At 48.2% G+C, this 13,555-nt stretch overlaps 1 protein-coding gene across 2 annotated transcripts in view; it reads left to right on the top strand.

Moving 5' to 3' along the window:
* The window catches only part of LOC126943023 (zinc finger protein 28), a 62,605-nt gene that overhangs the window by 34,012 nt on the left and 15,038 nt on the right, over window positions 1–13,555 (top strand). The window contains exon 1 of one of the 2 annotated variants that reach the window (XM_050771300.1): window positions 10,909–11,011. The exons of the other annotated variant lie outside the window; for it this stretch is intronic. The gene's annotated coding sequence lies outside the window, so the exon portion shown is untranslated. Of the gene's footprint in view, window positions 1–10,908; window positions 11,012–13,555 lie in introns of those variants that run through there. 2 annotated transcript variants of the gene reach the window in all.

Genomic DNA, 13,555 nt, shown 5'->3' with positions numbered 1-13,555 from the left:
AGAGTCACACTGCATCTCAAAAATAAAGAAAAAAGAAACAAAAACTGTCATTATTATTGTTATTACAGGCATGAGCCACTGTGCTTGGCCTGGCTCTGTTTTCACAGACACATCTCTACTTACTCAGCCAGGGGATCCTTCTTCATGGCGAAGGTCTCCTTCATTGCTGTACTCCTCATAGAGTTTACTCATTTTTTTGTGTGTGTATGAAATTCTGGAATCTACACAAGGCATATTGTTGAGTATATGCTTGAAACTAGAAATCAGAGGCCATTTAATTTAAGAGATGTAAAACTGCTTTCACCTCAGGCCACCATACTGCTGCTTTTTTGGATCTCGTTGATTCTTGTCCCTTGCCTGTATTGTAATTTGCATAGTTAACCTTGGGTCAATATTTTACCATCTGCTAAATTAATTCCACTTTCCTCCAAGCTGAAGATTTGGTCTATCCTAGTGGAATTCTATTACCACAGACGTGCATGCACAAAGTTCACTCCTACATGCCCATTAATTCCTGCTGTCCACCCTTCCCTTCCTTTCCTGGCCTTGCCTCACATGGTACATTGATCTGGATGCAAATCCCAGCCTATTGATTTTGTAATGCTGAACACCCCAATTTCCCCGTGAGCCCCTCTCCTCCAACACTACTCTCACTGAGTAAGTCAAGACCTTATCCATCCACTGGACAAAATTATAGGAGGCTGCCTGAATCAATGTGCAGGGCATGATGACTCAGCACATGGTCCATGAGTGATGACTTAGCACCACTGTCAGCAGCACAGCTCAGCCTTTGTGTCCCAGCTCAGCCCTGTGTCCCCCTTGTAGTATTTCATTCTGTTCTCCTTGTATTTTTTGTGACTGGTTATTTTCTGTACTTCCTTGGTGCACTATTGTGCTTAAAAACATGTCGTGGTATCCTTCAGGCCCAGGATCAAGTTTGTCCTTCCCTCACTGTATGTGCAAATTGAGGTCATGTACATGAACACTGTGGGCCTGCTGTACTTATTTGAGAAATAATGTTAATTTGTCTCCAGATTTTTTTTTTTTTTTTTTTGAGATGGAGTTTTGCTCTTGTTGCCCAGGCTGGAGTGCAGTGGTGCAATCTCGGCTCACCACAACCTCTGCCCTGCCCCGCCCCCACCCTTCAAACAAATTCCCTGCCTGAGGCTCCCAAGTAGCCGGGATCACAGGCATGTGCCAACACGCCCAGCTAATTTTGTATTCGAAGTAGAGACAGGGTTTTTCCATGTCAGACTGCTCTCGAACTTCCGACCTCAGGTGATCCACCTGCCTAGGTCTTCCAAAGTGTTGGGATTATAAGCCTGAGCCGTTGCGCCCCGCTGCCTCCAGGTTTTTAAAACAAGCTAGTGCTATTAGATGGCTTCACACATTGCAGCTTTTATAAGACGAGCTGTAAACTGCCTTTGTGTAATAAGAGTTGTCAGCCTTCAGTGATGCTGATGATGACATGCTCCTTTTCCAGTCTCCGTCATTTCACTGTCCTATCAGTAATAGCTTAGACTGCCTGGCCACGGTGGCTCACGCCTCTAATCCCAGCACTTTGGGAGGCTGAGGTCGGTAGATTGTTTGAGGTCAGGAGTTTGAGACCAGTCAGTCCAACATGGTGAATCCTCGAATCTACTGAACACACAAAAGATGGCTGGGTGCGGTGGCTCAAATTTGTAATCCCGGTACTTTGGGAGGTAAAGACGGGCAGATCACCTGAGGTGAGGAGTTCGAGACCAGCCTGGCCAACATGGTAAAACCCCATCTCTACTACAAATACAAAAATTAGCTGGGTGTGGTGGCACTTGCCTGAAATCCCACCTACATGGGAGGTTGAGACAGCAGAATAACTTGAACCCAGGAGGCGGAGGTTGCAGTGAGCCAAGATCAGGCCATTGCAGTCTGCCTGGGCAACAAGAGTGAAACTCTTTCTCAAAAATTAAAAAAATAAATAAATAAATAAAAGCACTGGTCCTATTCATGAGTAGTTAACACCCATGACCAAATTATCTCAAAGGCTCCATCTGTAGGAACATCCTATTGGAGAATAAGAACTCTGAACATGGCTTTTGGCCAATATGAACATTCAGACCTGGGAGCCTGCATCTTTTTTTTTTTTGAGACGGAGTCTCGCGCTGTCACCCAGGCTGGAGTGCAGTGGCCGGATCTCAGCTCACTGCAAGCTCCGCCTCCCGGGTTCACGCCATTCTCCTGCCTCCGCCTTCCGAGTAGCTGGGACTACAGGCGTCGGCCACCCCGGCCGGCTAGTTTTTTGTATTTTTTAGTAGAGACGGGGTTTCACCGTGTTAACCAGGATGGTCTTGATCTCCTGACCTCGTGATCCGCCCGTCTCGGCCTCCCAAAGTGCTGGGATTACAGGCTTGAGCCACCGCGCCCGGCCGTTGCATCTTTTTTTTAATGTTTTTATTGTACAATTTGTTTTATACTATGTTTTCTCTGATCCCAGTTTAACAGTTTTCCCAGTACACATTCTATGTTTCATATCTTATGCATAGTGAACTAGATAACTAAGGGAAATGGGTATATATAGAATTGCTGTATTGCCTGGCTGTTATTTAACTGTAGTTGTGACATCATTATTGAACCCTTTGACACTGTTAGTCGGTTCTTTTTTTCTTTTTTGAGATGAAGTCTCTCCCTGTTACCCAGGCTGGAGTGCAATTGCATGATCTTGGCTCAGTGCAACCTCTGCCTCCTGGGTTCAAATGACACACTCCACTCATTAATGTCACAAAGTGCTGCCAGGTGCAGTGTCTCATGCCTGTAATCCTAGGACTTTGGGAGGCTGAGTTGGGTGGATCACTTGAGGTCAGGAGTTCGAGACCAGCGTGGCCTACATGGTGAAACCTTCTCTCTACTAAAAATGCAGTAATTAACCATGCATGGTGCAGCATGCCTGTAATCCCAGATACTCAGGAGGCTGAGGCAGGAGAATCGCTTGAACTCAGGAAGTGGAGGTTACATTTATCTGAGATCATGCCATTGCACTCGAGCCTGGGTGACAGAGGAAGACCCTGTCTCAAAAAAATTAAAATACATAAAATAATTTTGAAAAAGTCACGAAGTGCCTGTTTTGCATGGATATTAGTGATATTCCTTGGTGAATTATCCTGTCTCTTTTCTTTCTGAAAAGGCAGGTATTACAGTAGCCAGTCTTTTCTGAGTATGAAGCATCCTGCCTGACACGTTTGTTCGCACTCACCCATGCCTTCTGTCAGTCCCTCTCATCTTCGCTTAAATTCCATCTTCTGGGCCGGATGCAGTGGCTCACGCCTGTAATTGCAGCACTTTGGGAGGTTGAGGCGGGCGGATCACGAGGTCAGGAGATCGAGACCATCCTGGCTAACACGGTGAAATCCCATCTCTACTAAAAATACAAAAAAATTAGCTGGGAGTGGTGGCGGCGCCTGTAGTCCCAGCTACTCTGGAGGCTGAGGCGGGAGAATGGCGGGAACCCGGGAGGCGGAGCTTACAGTGAGCGGACAGGGAAGACTCTGTCTCAAAAAAAAAATTTTTTTTTCATGTTCTATAACCCAGTGACATGAGTTTCCATAGACGCTGCACTTGGCATTGTCCTGGGAAGGGCTCACACCAGCCATGGGTGGAGACGGGGTGTGGGCCTCATGGTGTCAGTGCCACTGGGTAGCTGGGATTGTTCAGGTGCCACATTTGGATGCATGTTTAGCTGTGTGTGGACTGGATCCCAGAAACTACCTATGAAAGTCATACATCAATGTGCACCAATATCTCATACAGTCTGGAGAAGGAGACCAATAAAGGGAGATATTTTGTTTATGATTTTGTAATGCATTTGAAGCCAAACTTTTTTTTTTTTTAAGAGACAGAGTTTTGCTCTGTGGCCCAGTCTGGAGTGCAATGGTACAATTCTAGTTTACAGCAGCCTCGAACTCCTGGTATCAAGTGATCCACACATTACCCTCCCAGGGAGCTAGGATGACAGGCCTATGTCACCATATCTGGCTAATTCTTTCATTTTTTATTGTGTGGCTATGGGGTCTTGCTATTTTGTCCAGGCAGGAGTATGGCAGTGTAGTCAAAGCTCACTATAGTCTCGAGCTCCTGGCCTCAAGTGATTCTCCCATTTCAGCCTCCCAAATTGCTGAGATAACAGATGTGAGACAGCCAGCCTGGCTGGACCCTGCACTTTTTTTCTTTTTTTTTGGTGGGTGAAAATGTAGCCTTGCTCTATTGCCAGGCTGGACTGCAGTGGCATCTCTGTTGGCTCACTGCAACCTCTGGCTCCTGGTTTCAAGTAATTCTCCTGTCTCAGCCACCCAAGTAGCTGGGACTATAGGTGCACACCACCTGGCCCAGCTGAGTTTTTTTTGTTGTTGTTGTTTTTTCAGAGTCTCACTCTGTCACCCAGACTGGAGTGCAATGGCGCGGTCTTGGCTCACTGCAAACTTCACCTCCCGCATTCAAGCAATTCTCCTACCTCACCCTTCTGAGTAGCAGGGACTACAGGCGTGCGCCACCATACCCGGCTAATATTTGCATTTTCAGTAGAGATGGGGTTTTGCCATGTTGGCCAGGCTGCTCTCAAAATCCTGACCTCATGACCCGCCCACCTCAGCCTCCCAAAGTGCTGGGATTACAGGTGTGAGCCAGCCCACCCAGCGCTAAGTTTTGTACTTTTAGTAGAAACGGGGTTTCACCACATTGGTCAGGCTGGTCTCAAACCTCTGAACTCTGGTGATCCGCCCACCTTGGACTCCCAAAGTGCTGGGATTACAAGCATTTGCCACTGTTCCCAGCCTTGACCCTGCACTTTTAATGACCTGGGATGGAGTGGAAAGCAGAGATAACACCAGTGGAAGAGGATAATTTCTTTTATTATTGCATCTAAAACAGGAAATCAGCCTCCCAAAGTGTTGGGATTACAGGCTTGAGCCACTGCGCCCGGCCAGGGGGGATTCTTTAAATCACTCTCAGCACTTTCATCGAACAGAGACTGTGGTTTTTTGCAGGACCTCTGATAAAGCAGGCATTTTAGGTACAACTCATTATAATTTTGCTCTGACATCAGAGCATAACTTCCTGTTAGAGAAGATGGAGTCATATTCTTCTACGCATTATTATTAAATGTTTCTTTTATGTTAAACATCACACAATGTATATATACATTGTATAGTAAAAGTTCAAAGAAAAGTTCGCTTACGCATCCCCTTTCCTGTCCAGCCTTCCCCCCGTTCCCATGGCTCAACGGGGAATCACTGCTGAGAGTTCTGTGGCAAGTCAGCATAAGTCCTGCAGAAATGTATTCAGTAACCATTATGAGATTTTAGACAAAATTCTCTGATGAATGCGCCTGTCGCCCAGACTGGAGTGCAGTGGCACAATCTTGGCTCACTGCAGACTCTTTCTCCCAGGTTCAAGTGATTCTCGTGCCTCAGCCTCCTGAATACCTGGGACTAAAGGTGTGTGCTACCACGCCTGGATAAGTTTTTTGTATTTTTAGTAGAGATGGTGTTTCACCATGTCAGCCAGGGTGGTCTGGCACTCCTAGCCTCAAGTGATCCGTCCTCCTCAACCTCCCAAAGTACTGGGATTACAAGCGTGAGCCACTATGCCTAGCCAAATGACTTTTTTTTGTTGTATGTTTTGTGAGACAGTGTCTCACCCTGTCATCAGGCTGGAGCATAGCAGCACATTGCAACCTCTGCTTTGTGGGTTCAAATGATTCTCTAGCCTCAGCCAACTGAGTAGCTGCGTTACAGGTATGTGCCATCATGCTTGGCTAATGGTTATATTTTCAGTAGGGATAGTGTTTCTCCATATTGACCAGGCTGGTCTCAAACTCCTGGCCTCAAGTGATCCTCCCTCCTCAGCCTCCCAAGTACTGGGATTACATGCGTGAGCCACTGAGCTCGACATGTTAAATGTTTTGTTGCGGTATTTTATCCTGCAAGTCTTTTTTTTTTTTATTTTTTATTTTTTTTTGAGACGGAGTCTCACGCTGTTGCCCAGGCTGGAGTGCAGTGGCGCGATCTCGGCTCACTGCAAGCTCCGCCTCCTGGGTTCACGCCATTCTCCTGCCTCAGCCTCCTGAGTAGCTGGGACTACAGGCGCCGCCACCGCGCCCGGCTAATTTTTTGTATTTTTAGTAGAGACGGGGTTTCACTGTGGTCTCGATCTCCTGACCTTGTGATCCGCCCGCCTCGGCCTCCCAAAGTGCTGGGATTACAGGCTTGAGCCACCGTGCCCGGCCTATCCTGCAAGTCTTAAAATGTTCCATGTTTTCAAGGTAGGAAACAAGATAGCTTGCTGTTTTTCATCCTCCTTGAGCATTTTCTGAATGAAGACACATGAGTCCTTCCCAGTTTTTCACTGTTACCAGGAAACCCACGCTGGCCGCCTGTGAGTGTGCTGACTTCACTACATGTATCTGGAGGGTTCCTGCAGGGGGCGCTATTGAGAAACTGATGGCTTCTTCTAGGATGTGGCATTTCCTCTTTTCTTAGATCTGGAAAGATTCCATCCCTACCCCCACCTGCAAAAGCGCTCTCTCTGAGAACACAGAGAGCACCATGTGTCCTGCAGCCTCTGCATTTCAGGCTCAAGCAATCCTCCCAGCTCAGCCTCCCAAGTAGCTGGGACTATAGGTGTGCACCACCATGTCCAGCTAATTTTTGTAGTTTTGGTAGAAACAGGTTTTCAACATGTTGCCCAGGCTTATTTTGAATTTTTAGTCTGATTATTTATAAGTCTCTGTTTTATAAATTTGTGTTTAATTTCTTGGGATCATCCATGTTATCTCTTTGTATATCTGGTTATGGTCTGTTGGAACTTTAGCAGTTCAGAAATCAGCCAGCTTTCATGGTTTTTGGTGTCTGACTTCAGTGAGGAAGGACACTCTCCAATCAGGCTGGCTAGAGATTCCTGAGACCTCTCCAGATTTTTCTCTATTTTCTTTTTTAAAGTTATTTATTTCTTTTTTTGAGATGGAGTCTCTCTATGTCACCCAGGCTAGAGGGCAGTGGCACAATCTCAGCTCACCGCAAACTCTGTCTCCCAGGTTCAAGTGATTCTTCTGTCTCAGCCTCTTGAGTAGCTGGGACTACAGGTGAGCGCCACCACACCTGGCTAATTTTTGTATCTTTGGTAGAGATGGAGTTTTACCATGTTGGCCAGGCTGGTTTCACAGTCCTGACCTCTGGTGATCTGTCCACCTTGGCCTCCCAAAGTGCCGGGATGGCAGGCATGAGCCACTGTGTGCCACCTTTTAAAAAATTTTATTTTTTATTTTTGAGACGGAGTCTCCCTCTGTCACCCAGGCTGGCATGCAGTGGTGCGATCTCAGCTCACTGCATGCTCCACCTCCCGGGTTCATGCCATTCTCTTGCCTCAGTCTCCCAAGTAGCTGGGACTACAGGCGCACGCCAACACGCCAGGGTAATTTTTGTAATTACAGGAGAGACGGGGTTTCTCCATATTGTTCAGGCTGGTCTCCAACTTCCGACCTCAGGCCATCTGTCCTCCTTCAGTGCCCGGCCTGAAGTGGTATTTTTTAGAGAGTAACTAAACCTTTTTTCAGCTTAATGACCCAGGGATGTATTTCTGAAGGTCTTGGCAGTGCTCCTTGTAAGGCAAACTACAAGGGAGATAGTACCTCTATCTCAGTAGGAAGTTAAGTAATTCAAACATCAAATATTTCAAATTTAAAGCTACAGACATTTAAATAATTCTGAGTCTTGAGAGGAACGTGGTCATGCAACCTGAGTCCAGTGGCATGCAGGTGCAACTTCTAAGAATTTTGCTGACCAGGTGCGGTGGCTCACGCCTGTAATCCCAGCATTTTGGGAGGCTGAGGCTGGCGGATCACTTGAGGTAAGGAATTAGAAACCAGCCTGGTTGCCGGGCGCGGTGGCTCACGCCTGTAATCCCAGCACTTTGGGAGGCTGAGGTGGGCAGATCACGAGTCAGGAGATCGAGACCATCCTGGCTAACATGGTGAAACCCCGTCTCTACGAAAAATGTAAAAAATTAGCCAGGCATAGTGGTGGGCGACTGTAGTCCCAGCTACTCGGGAGACTGAGGCAGGAGAATGGCGTGAACCCGGGAGGCGGAGTTTGCAGTCAGTGAGCCGAGATCGCACCACTGCACTCCAGCCTGGGTGACAGAGCAAGACTCTGTCTCAAAAAAAAAAAAAAAAAAAAAAAAAAAAAAAAGAAACCAGCCTGACCAACATGGTGAAACCCCTACTCTACTAAAAAATACAAAAGCATTAGCCAGGCATGGTGGCGTGTGCCTGTATTCCCGGCTACTCAGGAGGCTGAGGCAGGAGAACTGCTTGAACCCTGGAGATGGAGGTTGCAGTGAGACAAGACTGCGCCACTGCACAACAGCCTGGGTGACAGAGCACGATTCCGTACCAAAAAAAAAAAAAAAAAGTGCAATAGAATTTAGTTTCCTAATATCAATTAAATAAATAAAAAAGCAGTTTACCTGTAAATAATTAGGAAGACTAAGCAGCCCCAGAGATAAGACCTTTTGGCATCATTGTCCCTTGTTCTGGAGTGATAAAGTAACCTTCCTTGAAGTGTGTCAATCCGTCACCAATCAGGTTGCTGCAGCCGATGCACTGGTCTTGAATGGAAAATGTGGTGATTCTGCTAAAGCTTCTCTGTCTTTCCCTGTGTGTGAAACCTTAACGTCTCTACTTGGGAACAGGGGCCCCTTCATTTGGAATTGAGGTTTCCAGGTGGCTGTCCTCAAGCTTTGTGTTCAAATAAAGTCTATAATTAATCATGTATTCTAAATTTTATTATTTACTGCTGACATCAGTTTCTGTCCGATTGTAGGAGCCTCAACAGAGAGGGCACCTCTCACCATGTTGCAAAACTCACACTTGTCAAAAAGACATGGGTTAGGGTTACTCCCCCTCCCTCAGGATGAAGCTACTTAGCTGACACAGATGGTCACCTCCACTACCAAGTAGAGCCAGGATGAACTGTGTGTGAGCAAGGGTGTTGTCAAGTCCTCTTCCCTGAGGACTGATTAGTGTTTATCTTGAAAACATGTACTTAATGGGTTGTATAAAACAGTGAAGATTTTTTCTCTTTTCTTTTTTTATTTTTTTTTGAGACGGAGTCTCACGCTGTTGCCCAGGCTGGAGTGCAGTGGCGCGATCTCGGCTCACTGCAAGCTCCGCCTCCTGGGTTCAGGCCATTCTCCTGCCTCAGCCTCCTGAGTAGCTAGGACTACAGGCGCCCGCCACCGCGCCCGGCTAATTTTTTGTATTTTTAGTAGAGACGGGGTTTCACTGTGGTCTCGATCTCCTGACCTTGTGATCCGCCCGCCTCGGCCTCCCAAAGTGCTGGGATTACAGGCTTGAGCCACCGCGCCCGGCCGACGATTTTTTCTCTTTTCAACCTCTCAGGTCTTCGCCTCTATTTCCCATCACATTCTGGTCTAAGGCTTATTTATTAATAAAATGGTTTTTATTTCTTCCTCTTTTGTCGTGAAGATGATTTCTCATTTTGGGGAATATTTTTTAGTTTTTCAATTGTATTTTCTCAACATTTAAAAAACTAAGTAAAGAGTATTTCTTGGGCCAGGCACAGTGGCTCACACCTGTAATCCCAGCACTTTGGGAGGCCGAGGCAGGCGGATCACTCGAAGTCAGGAGTTCTAGACCAGCCTGTCCAACATGGTGAAAGCCCGTCTCTACCCAAACTACAAAAATTAGCCGGGCATCCGAGATGTCGCCACTGCACTCCAGCATGCGCGACAGAAAATAGTCTCAAAAAAAAAAAAACGAAAAGAAAAAATGTAAATAAAAGGGAAAAAGTAATAGATCTCTTTTACAAATATGCTGGGACAACTAACTGGATATCCACATGGAAAAGGGTAATGTTGGATTCCCATTTCATACAAGCAAAAAAAAAATTTTTTTTTTCTTCTTTTTTTTTTTTTTTTTTTTTGAGATGGAGTCTTGCTCTGTCGCCCAGGCTGGGGTGCAGTGGCTCCATCTCGGCCCACTGAAAGCTCCGCCTCTCAGGTTCAAGGCATTCTACTTCAGCCTTCTGAGTAGTAGCCTACGGGCGTCCGCCACCGCGCCAGGCTAATTTTTGTATTTTTAGTGGAGACGGGGTTTCACCGTGTCAGCCAGTCTCGATCTCCTGACCTCCCGATCCGCCCGCCTCAGTCTCCCAAAGTGCTGGGATTACAGGCTTGAGCCACCGTGTCCGGCCTAATCAAAATTGTATAAATTATTTCAAAATTAAAAGAAAAAAAAAAGAGACTGCGGGAGGAAATGTTACTTTGTCGTCCAGGCTGGCCAGGACCGCCAGGCTCAGCGATCCTACCGCCACTGCTTCCTGAGTAGCGGGGACCTCAGGCTCCCACGCCCGCGCCCGCATCCCTGCTGTGTTTAAGCAGCAGGTGATGACCTCACTCCTCCCTGGTCTGAGCACTCCGTCCCGCATCCCAGGCGGTGGCCCTAGGGAAGTCTCTGAAGCTGAGCACTGGGTGGACTCTCCCTCCCAAGTGAATGGAGAATAGAAAGGGAGAGGATTTCTATTCTGTCCTGTGAGCCGTCAGCATGAAATCCTACCTTACGCTCAGGCAGGGTTTTGCATTTTACATTCTAGTTTGCATCCTCCTTCCAGACTATTCCAGGGCTTTTGAATCATCCTTCTGCTTTCTTGGCTACTCTCGCCGCTAAAAGCCGGAGAACAGGGCTGGAAGGAGGCTGAGAGACTCACAGGTCCCGCTCCGGCCCCGCCCTCTGCCGGTACTAAAGGGTAAGGTCTCTCCGCTTTGCGCCCCGCCCCTACCTCACGCAGGCCCCGCCCCTACCTCACCCAGGCCCCGCCCCTACCTCACCCAGGCCCCGCCCACACCTCACCCAGGCCCCGCTCACCTCCTCATTGGCTCCACCCAGGCCTGGTTTCCGTCTAGCGCGCGCAAATGCGCGCAGACCAGGAAGCGGATCCCGTGGAGTGACGGTCGCACCGCGCCGGTGAGTTTTGCTCTGTGTTGTATTAAGTCTGCGCTTCCCAGGTCGCGGCACTGCTGTACATGGGATGTGGGGTCCCCACAGACCTGGAATTTCTCGTCTTTCTTCCTTCACTCAGAGCAAATGGAGATGTTCTCCTGGGAGTCCGGAAGTCCCTTCTTTTTAGGTTTAAAGTCGCCCTGAGGCTGGTCTCGTCCTCGGTCTTTCTGCTACAGGACATTGTATACACTTCCTATCGCGTAGTTTACCTGCTCAAAACAGTGTTTTGACTCCTTCCGCACTGCGCTTTTTTTGTTTTTTTTTTTTTTTTGAGACGGAATCTCGCTCTGTCGCCCAGGCTGGAGTGCAGTGGCGCGATCTCGGCTCACTGCAAACTCCGCCTCCCGGGTTCCCGCCATTCTCCTGGCTCAACCTCCCAAGTAGCTGGGACTACAGGCACCGCCACCACGCCCGGCTAATTTTTTGTATTTTTTAGTAGAGACGGGGTTTCACCGTGTTAGCCAGGATGGTCTCGATCTCCTGACCTCGGGATCTGCCCGCCTCGGCCTCCCAAAGTGCTGGGATTATAGGCGTGAGCCACCGCGCCTGGCCCCGCACTGCGCTTTTTAAAGTCCTCATCCGAGAGGTGTATTCCCTCTCTGCGCGCCTCCCAGCCTCACCCTCGTCGGTTGCTGGAGCACAGCACCCTGACCCCAGTCCCGGGGAGGCCGCGTTCTCTGTCTGGTCCTGGGATCCTGCGGATCCCACCCTTGTCTGAAGGCGTCGTTGCCCCCCACCTCCCTCCTCCTCATGCTGGGCCCCGCTGCTCTCCAGGTCCTCCCTCCGCAGTCACCGCTTCCCTTGAGCCCGCACTGTAGAGGTGCCCGGTGCCTGTCCTGTGATATGGGGTGTTCTTGCCTGCCCAGATCCAGCTCTTGGAAAATGCGCTCCTCCGAGATGCCGGTGTCTTCCTCCAAACCCTCGTGTGATTGTGTGGGCCAAAGGGATCAGGAGACAGAGAGAGGGACTGAGAGAGCAGTAGAAAACCAGAGACAGAGAAAAGAAGAATGAGGAAGACCCATACAGATAGCAAAGTAGAGGATAGGTGAGGGATTTGCCAAGAGACAGCGAAAGTGAAAAAAAGATAAGAAAGCAGGAGAAAAGCAACTGCAGAAATGTAGAGAACAGCTAGATGTACAGAGAGATGAAGGACAGACAGCACGGTATGGAGAGGGGCAGAAATGTGGAGGCTCATCAGAATGAGGAAGAGGAGGAGGGATTTGGAGCCAGGACAAACAGAGCAGAGTGGTGCTGGTGGCAAGGAGAACAGAGGGAGAACCACAGCAGGGAGGACACCTGGGGATCTGGGGTGTCAGATTAGGTCCAGGGGGTTATAACAGGGAAGAGAGAATTTAATAGTGAGAGCAGAGGAGGTGCAGAGATGGTATAGAGGCAGAAATCTATGGAGATTGGGACGATCTAAAGCTTGGGAAGGAGGAGCAACAAGAGGTTAAATAAATTGTGAGGATTGAGCCCGGGTAATTTTTGTATTTTTAGTAGAGACGGTTTCTCCATGTTGGCCAGGTTGATCTCAAACCCCTGACCTCAGGTGATCCACCCACCTCGACCTCCCAAAGTGCTGGAATTACAGGTGTGAGCCACCGCAGCTGTCCACCCGTGTATTCTTGATTGAAAATTTTTGCTTATGTCTTAGTTCTACAGCTGACCCTGTTTCCCTGTTTTCAAGGTCAATAGCTGTGTGTTTACACTTCTGCATTTTATAAATGTTACTGAGATTTCCTTGTAAGGAAGAATTCAATGTTGGGAGTCAGTTTTCATCAGAACCTTTCAAAAGAATTTTCTTTAACCCAGGTATATGATAGACACTTCTCTTAATTTTAAGGATGGGAATGATAAGACCAACCCATCCCATTAGCCCTTCCAGGCCCCCATGTAAGAATTCAGGCACACCTTCTCACTCATCTCAGACCTTCTCGGGGTAACTTGGTGAAAATGTTTCCCGCTCTGAGCCCGGGTGAGCCTCCCTGCAGTTTGATGATGAAGGGCTAGACCAGAAAAGCTCAACCTGAGTGACCCTGACCCCTGAAATGATTGGCAAAATAGTGGCGGTGTGTGGGCATGGCTTTTTCTCTAGGAGAGGGGAGTGCCCAGTTGTAATTAGAATTTTCCATGGGATGCAGTAAACCAAAAATGAAGAAAAAAAAAAAAAGCAGAAGAATGGAAGAAACAGAGCGGTAGACTCAGAAACAGAGACCATCTTCAGAGGCCTTTGTCTGTATGAGGATATCACAGCTACGTCTAAAGCAGGTCGTGTCAGTCCCTGGCAGGGAACCTCCCACTGGCTTCCTGTGTTCCCCGGGACAAAAGTCCAGCTCTTCACTGTGGCTCCACAGCCCTGTGTCCAGGGCCCCTGCCAGTGCCCAGCCTCCTCCTGGGAGCTTGCCCTCATCTCCTGGCTCCCTCTGCCCTAGTCACATTTGCTTTTCTCTTTTTTCAAACATCAAAACCCTTCCTGTCTCAGGTCGTTGTCTCCGCTTTTATTCTATG

This window comes from Macaca thibetana, chromosome 19 (genome assembly GCF_024542745.1).
Source record: "Macaca thibetana thibetana isolate TM-01 chromosome 19, ASM2454274v1, whole genome shotgun sequence".
Classification (NCBI taxonomy): Eukaryota; Metazoa; Chordata; class Mammalia; order Primates; family Cercopithecidae; genus Macaca; species Macaca thibetana.
The sequence above is the reverse complement of the archived record's forward strand: the minus strand, read 5'-3'. Positions and strand labels throughout refer to the sequence as shown.